Below are 7498 nucleotides of genomic sequence, written 5' to 3' on the forward strand. Positions count from 1 at the left end.
TGGGCGGGAGCGACAGTGGGCGGTGCCGGCCGGAAGCAAAGTCTTCGCCCCGACAGAGCGCGGTGCGGGCGGCGGCGCCCACTCGTGCTGCGGAGTAGGGTGGCGCGGTTTCGCTGTAGCAGCCTCGCACGCCAGCGCAAGCACCCCCAGCTGGCGTCTGCCTCTCCTCGCGTTTGTCGTGCGAGGCGAACAGCGTCAAAATGCTAACGCAGTAACCGAGAAAGGCCAGCTCTCCATCGTGGGTGCGAGTTCCACGCGTGGTGGCTTCACGGACAAAGAACAGTACGGGCCAGGAAGAGGCCTGAAACGGCCATCCACGCCACAACTGGAACGGCCGGGGCAGCGCCGAAGTCCACTCTGCCCCATCTGGTCGCTGTGGGGTCTGCGCCGTCCTCCGAGCTCCGCGCAGCACGCGTGGCCGCGGCCGAGGTCAGGCGAGGCAGCGCGGGACCCGCGGAGCTGCCGGCGCGTTCTGTCTCCCGCCTCCTGGCTTCGAGCCGGGGCCACGCTGAGCAAACCTGCACACCTACCGCCGGCCTGGACCGGCGCAGCACGGGTGCACGAACAGGCGCAGGGGTGCTGAGTGTTTATTACTGCGGGTTTGCAGCACACGTGACCACGTTCAGGCGGGGAGCTGTCCTGAGGGGGCAGGAAGCCCGGGTCTCTGCTGCTTTTCACAGGAATGGAAGCCGCACAGCCGTGAGAAGCAGCAGGGTCCCAGGCATGGGAGGGGCCCGCGGGGAACACCAAGGAACGGGCTTCGGGCAGGGGCAGGCGAGCGGGTCGTCTAGAGAAGGCCTTGCGCGGCGGAAGCAGTCCAAGCGGGCTCTGCAGCACGGGTGGGTGCACAGGGGAACATAGGCGGACAGACTCAGCAGCCTGCAGCCTGAGACCCCCAGGGTCCCCTGGCCACACCCCGAGTGCGAGAGACCGCAGGGTCCAGGTGGATACCTGTGGGAGCGCACGAGAAGGCCGGGCTGGGTCCGCAGCCGTCACTCTCGGTCCCTTTGGGAGTGGGGCAGCCGTGTCGTCACGTAGCCCTCTTGCGGCTCCCTTATGAATATGAAGAATAGGCCCTTTTGTGTCTTGGCATTGTTTCCATATTTGTAAAGAGAACATTTTAAAAAGTCAAATTTTAAAGACGTAAAGAAAATAGAACATCTGCCGAAACCCGGGATCGAACCAGGGACCTTTAGATCTTCAGTCTAACGCTCTCCCAACTGAGCTATTTCGGCTCCGCCCCCACTGCCTAGCAAGGAATCCTGATGAGACTCTCACCGGATTCCGGCGTCAGCGACCTACTCGCAGTTCTCTTAGGGCCCAGCACCACGCGTTTTCTGAGAAACCTGGCAGGATGGGTTCTGCTCTCACACGGCTGTTTGTCGAAGAGAAGGGCAACGAGACCGCCGTGAATTAGGTCACAAAATTCTTAGGTTGGCCCGGTTTGTACTGTTCTCAGCGAAGAGCATGCACAAAAGTCTCAGCTCATAGGTTCGTGGCAGGAAGCAGTCAGCACCTTCCCTGGTGGTCTAGTGGTTAGGATTCGGCGCTCTCACCGCCGCGGCCCGGGTTCGATTCCCGGTCAGGGAACTCCCTTTTGTGTCTTTCCACACCACTCGAAAGAAATATAAATACTCTAACGAATACAGTACACCTCAAATTGTGTACAAACTAGTTTTCCATTTTTCTAGCAGCTCTTTTTTTTTCTAGAAACCTGGGTCCAGATTTTTGGTATCTCAAATACAAAGCACCAGGCGCTGCTGCGCTGGACACTGTTCCAAGCGTGTTGAGTAGGTTCAGAAACAGCTAGAGCTGTAAGGGACAGGAAGTGGGGAAGCGGGCCTTTGCAGATGCACCAGAGGAGTCTCAACTCCAAGCTCAGCCCAGACCACCTCCCTGCACCCAGCCCTCTCTCAGAGCCGTGGACGGTCCGCCGGCGGCCTAGAGCATCCGCTCTCGGTGGTTCTGGACTACGCGGACCCCAGTCCGGAGTGCAGGGGCGGGGCCCAGCCCCTCCCACCGAGCGCGCGCTTTGTGTCCTCAGCCTGCTGCAGCTCCACCATCCTTTAGGGCTTCTTCCAAACCTCTTTTTCTATTTGATACAGTAGCATAGGGACTGCCCTAGGGATGGGGACCAGGGAGGACCGCTGGTCCCGACCTGCTGCTCACTGAAAGCATGGTTTGTGTTTTCTTCTGGGACAGCCAGCGGCTTGAGCGCCAGGTTGGCTGTGAACGGTGGCACCACTTGGGCCTGCAGATGCCCAGCGGGTAACTAGAAGCAAGGCCAAACTTCGACCTTCATTGTGTCCTTTGTCACTTGAAACCCTGGCTCAGGTCTCTTCCTGGCTTCGCACAGGTGCGGGATAGTCTTCTAGGGAGTGTCTGTCTAGGAGTTGGCAAGACAAGGTCGATTAGTTCTGGGTGTACACAGTTTCACCTATTCAAGACGAGGACACCAGGTTGGGCATGTCCAGGGATGTCCAAGTACCTCGGGAAGGCGCCAGCGCCGTCCTGCACCTGTGCTCAAGTGGAGTCCAGGAAAGGCAAGGCCCACCTGCCTGAGACCTCTAGGTAGGGGTCGACCTTTCCTGGAAGTGTCGCCACCGAAGAGCAGAGCGGCACACAGAGAGGTGATGGAGATCAGTTTATTATGCCGGCGGACTCAGAAGAGCTGGGCAGACCAAAGTCTGAGCTCTGGGTGTCCTTTCCTTTTTCTTTATATAGAGATTTTATCCTTGGGGGGAGAAAGCAAAACAGGGCATGGTTAGGAGGTTGTTTTATGTTAGCCAGCCATGGTGGACTTAAATTTCAGTTTCCCAAGGTTTGTTCTCATTTCCTATAAGGCAGTCCCTAGGATGGGGCATCGCTGACTCCCAGGGCTAGTTGCAGAGTACTGCTGTGATCTGCCAGTGGCCCTCTTAGTGACTGTGGTCTGTAAATTTCACTGGGGTGCTCAGGAGACTCGGCCCTATTGCCACAAGTAGCAGGCTGGTCCTCAGTGGCCCCACTAGGCGCAGTAGCCATGATTTGATTGAATTCCAGCTAGTTTCTGGCTCTGCCTTCTCCGCTGGATCCCATCCCTCCCTTCCCTGACCTTTGTGGCAACCACTCCTGACTTTACACAATAGCAGCATTATTCTCCTAGGAAGACGCGTGCGCCTCCTTTCTCGGTGGTGAAAAGAGGGTCTAGGATATGCCTGTTCTGTAGTGTTACAGCTGCCAGTGAATTGATCTGGCTTTGGAAGGAGAATAGTGATTCAGCCACCCATTTCGTGTCATTGTTCAGTTTTCCTGAGAGCTGGTAGCCTAGCCCTGCCTATGGATGTCATCCTAACTCTCTCTAAACTGGTCCCAACTCCATTGGCTATTCCTGAGCCAATTAAAATCAAGGATATCAAAACTCTTTTCCTGGGTGAGGTCCTGCCAGGTGCAGGACAACCTCCAGTTCGTGGTCTGTACAGATGGAGATTTCAACAGTGAGGAAATCTGGATGCCTGTGCCCACCCAGCTTACCTGCAGGCAGCAGTAAGCTGTATCCCCCATAAGCAGAGCGCCCTGGGGGCTGCACTGGTCTCATTACTTGGCGGCATCTCGTGGTGGGAGCAGACCGAGTAGGGCACGCATCCTAGGGACCACTGTTGGACCAGTCTGGGGCCATGAAGGCATAGCCTTGGCCTTGAACTGTCCTTGGCTCTTGGCCCTAGTAATGCACTCATATTTAGATCTAAGGGGTTTCTTGGGAGGCTCCAGTTGGCTGGACCTGGGCTCCCATGTGGGTCCTCCTGTGGAGGAGCAGGCACAGCCAATAGGACTTGGGTCCCCTGTTGTGAAGCAGAGCAAAGGAGGTGGTTAGGAGCCTGTACACCTATGGGGCAGGATGGTACACTGGGTCAACTGGCAGAGGCTGGGCAGATTCTTACTCCAGTACGGTTGTTCTTGACTGAAGTTTGTCAGTTGTGTCTGAACTTTCTTCACTTGGTTTTTCTGTACTCCATTTTGTTTACACTGCCTGCCTTGTTGGACATGCCTGCGTGCATCACTAGGTCCAACTATGAACCCTAGGCCTGTGATCTGGCAAGACCAGGAGAGGGTGTCTTGGGACTATGGCCACCAATGCATTGGCACAGGGCGGCCTTCTGGTAGCAGCTGACCAGTGTTTGTATTAGGAGCTGAACTCACGTGTCGCTGCTTCTGCCTGTGGCTGTGGAGTGATTACAGGTTTTGGGCACAGCGAAGGTGCAGATTAGAATGTCATTACTGCCCAGCAAATCCAGGTCCCAAGGACCAACAGCCTGGGCCACATGCTGTAGTCGGTGGGGTTGAGTGGGGGGAGCCTAAGACCTTCCAGTGAAAGTAATCTCGGGAGATGGGGGAGTTAGGTGGCAGGGCAGAAGCAGAGGATACCAATTGAAAACTACCTCCGAGAAGGTCAGGGCCAGCGGATGCCATTTGCCTGTGTCCTGTTGGCCGGGGTGACCTCAGCAAGGACTACAGTGAAGAACAAAGTTCCAGGCTCAAGGGCTGCCAAGAACTAGGGGTGGCAGTTCGTTGCAATAAGCCTTTTCTGGGGATAGCCTCCCATGAGCGGTGTCCTCAGGCTTCGGCTACATGTGGACTAGTAAGCTCTTGTCTGACTAGAGCAGGGCTGTTCTCTCTACAGTGTCCTCTGGATCTTGTGCTCAGGCAGCCTCTGAGAATCAAGTTTTCAGGGGGTCTTCCAGGTTAGGATGAGTGGTCCAGGTGGGCGAGGAATCTTTGGGGCCTTGAATCATGTGCTCAAGGGGTGACATCTGCAACTTTAACAGTAGTTGGGGTGACAACCACAACAGTGTGAGGCCGTGTCTACACAGGATGATGGAGTTCCTTTTTCTAGTTTTTGACTGAGACTGAATCCCCTCCCAGAATCAGGTGTGCAGGTCTGCCTGAATAGACAGGTTTTCTTGGGGACAACCTTATTATGAAAGAGAACACTTTTCCCAGGGCCTGTAATTCGTCAGTCAGATTTGATTGTCCTGGCTGCCTGACATTTCCTTTGAAGGCTGTACTTATGGGAGGGCATCTTCCTAGCAGGATTTCACAGGGCAAGTAGCCAGACGGTCGTGGTGTGCACTGGGCTTGTAGCTGGACCAGGGACAGCACGTCACTGCAGGTTGGGTGAGTTTCCTGACAGAACTTGGCTTTTTTTAGGGTGTGATTCATGTGCTCTCTTGTCCCTGAACTGAGGCCTCTAGGCCATGTGGAGATGCCACCTGATCTTCAGCAGATCAGCAAGAGTCTGAGTTATTTCTTCCATAGAGGCCAGTCCACTGTTACTCCTGGTAGTGAGTGAGGGGCAGCCCGCACCGGGGAGTGACTTCCTGCAACAAGACTGTGGCCACGTCTTTGGCTTTTCTGTCTGTGTGGGATTGGGGTCATCTGCATCTGAGGTCCCGGACTCAGTTGATACCTGAGTGCACTGGCCAGATTAACCTATAGTAACTCTATTGCAAATTTTTAAAAGAAATTTTAAATTATAAATAGACTAGTCAGATTTTGTTATTTGTCAATAAGCAGAGATCTCTTATCAGAAAGTTTTGGAAGGAAAAAAGCCTTTTATCGCTAGCTAATATGCATATTTTGTATTTTTTGGTCTCGATACTAGTAAAATTTAGCTCAGTCAAAAAATTAAGCTAAAAAAATGAAGCTATTAAAAAATTAAGCTAAAATTTAGCTTACGTACTTTTTACTGTAAGACTTCCATTTTGTCAGTTCCTTCCGTAGGCCCCAGGCTGGGTCTGGTCTCCTCGCTGTTAGCGTCTCCAGATCTGGCTCATGGTGCAGCCCGATAGCGTGCTCCAGTACCTCACTAGGTCGTTCAGCATTCTTTGGAAAAACACAGGCACACCCTCTGCCCCAGGTTAGCAGTGGACGGGTCCCTTCCATTGTCCAGGATGGAGACCTCCAAAGGACCCTTCCTAGACTTTTTGCTCTTATTTGTTGGAATTGTCTTTCTCTACTTCCATCTTTTGTAGAATTCAAAAAGTTAAGAGTGTGTACTGCCAAGTGAAGTCTATTATGAGATGTGAATTTTGTAGGGAATGATCCTCCTCTTTGTTCTTGCAGTTGAATTTTAATTGAACGAGGTGCACATTTAACAGTTTTTTGAGCTTGAGGGCTATAGGAATCCCTGTGATAAGGGAAGTGTGAAAGTCATAAACTTCTGGAAGGCAGCACTTGTGTGCACTGGGCCTTGTCAGTCTTAAGTGTCCGTGGGCAGCCAGGAGCACTAAAGGTGTCCAAACAGTGAGCGATGACACGGTCAGTTGCTTCACCAGTGTGGACAGGAGCACATATGAATCCTGAGGAAGTGTCACCGAAACATGGACCCAACACAAAGAACCAAATACAGGAATGTGTGTAATGTAACATCGTTTAACAATTTTCTGGGCCTGTGCTGGAGTCAAACGAAACTGTTTGCGTAAGGCAGAAGCCTTTTGGTGACAAGTGGCATGAGATGCAGGGGCTTGCTGAACAGCATCTGAGGGAGCGGGAGCGCTATGTGGAGTATGTGGCATGTGTGGCCACTGCAAGGGACCCTGAGACGACCACACAACCCCAGTGGGCATACAGTCAGTTGGGCAAATCATTAAAAAGTTGGCAAAGATGGGTCAACTCTAGAGAGCTGAGCATTAGAAAGAGCCTGATTAACTTTATCTAAGGCAGTCTTAGCCTCTGGTGTAAGTGTTCTTTTGAGAATTAGGGGCTGAAGGGTCCGGGGAGATGGCTCAGTTGAATAAGCGCTTCCCTGGCAAGCGCAAGGGCCTGAGTTCAAGCCCTGGCTCCACCAAAGAGCTAGGGGCTGTCTCCCTTGGGAATGTCAAAGAGGGGACTTAACTCATGGGTAGTTAGCTTTGGAGCTGGGTGGAGCCAATTAATGTTACCAAGTAGAGTCTGAAAAGGTGTCCCAAATGTGAAAAGGGTGCCACAGTTTGCGCCTCAGGGGCTATCACTAGATTGTGGAGGGCATCATCTAATTGGTACATGTGCCGTGTAAGATGGACGAATGCCCATGGGCTGGAGAATCGTCTATATACTGGATAATGTATGCAGTGGATAGGCCTGTCGCACTGACTGAAGGGCTGCAGCCACAGTGGCACGGGGTTGGACTATTCACCATACCTTGTGGTGGATGACAGGTTCAGGCCCTAGTGTGACTTGCTAAAATCATTGTGGTGGTCATCTGATATGGCCGATGCCCTTAAAGGCCCATGCTCTGAGGACCACCTCCCCACCTCCCCTTCTTCTCCAACTCAGCCCAGGACATAGTTTACTTTCACCCTTCCTGAGGCTCAGGGAAGACCCCCAATCATCTCCTCAGGTGTATCTAAACATCCCCTCCAAAGTCCACCCCTGACAGAGGGCCGTAAAAGCCTCAGCCTCCCTTTGTCCAGTTCAGAGAATTCCTTATGCACCTGAATTCTCTGTGTCCTCAAAGAAATGAACGCCCTTTCCCTTTTTC

General features: G+C 53.1%; 2 non-coding genes across 2 annotated transcripts; one reads left to right on the forward strand and one right to left on the reverse strand.

The window, feature by feature from the left end:
• Nucleotides 1–1162: 1162 nt before the first annotated feature.
• On the reverse strand, nt 1163–1235 carry Trnaf-gaa. Its single transcript has one exon. It is a non-coding gene; the product is annotated as a tRNA-Phe (tRNA).
• A 283-nt stretch (nt 1236–1518) lies between these two features.
• Nucleotides 1519–1590, forward strand: Trnae-cuc. The gene has a single exon. It is a non-coding gene; the product is annotated as a tRNA-Glu (tRNA).
• Nucleotides 1591–7498: the final 5908 nt, after the last annotated feature.

This window comes from Octodon degus, unplaced genomic scaffold, assembly GCF_000260255.1.
Source record: "Octodon degus isolate 3935 unplaced genomic scaffold, OctDeg1.0 scaffold00023, whole genome shotgun sequence".
NCBI classification, from domain to species: Eukaryota; Metazoa; Chordata; class Mammalia; order Rodentia; family Octodontidae; genus Octodon; species Octodon degus.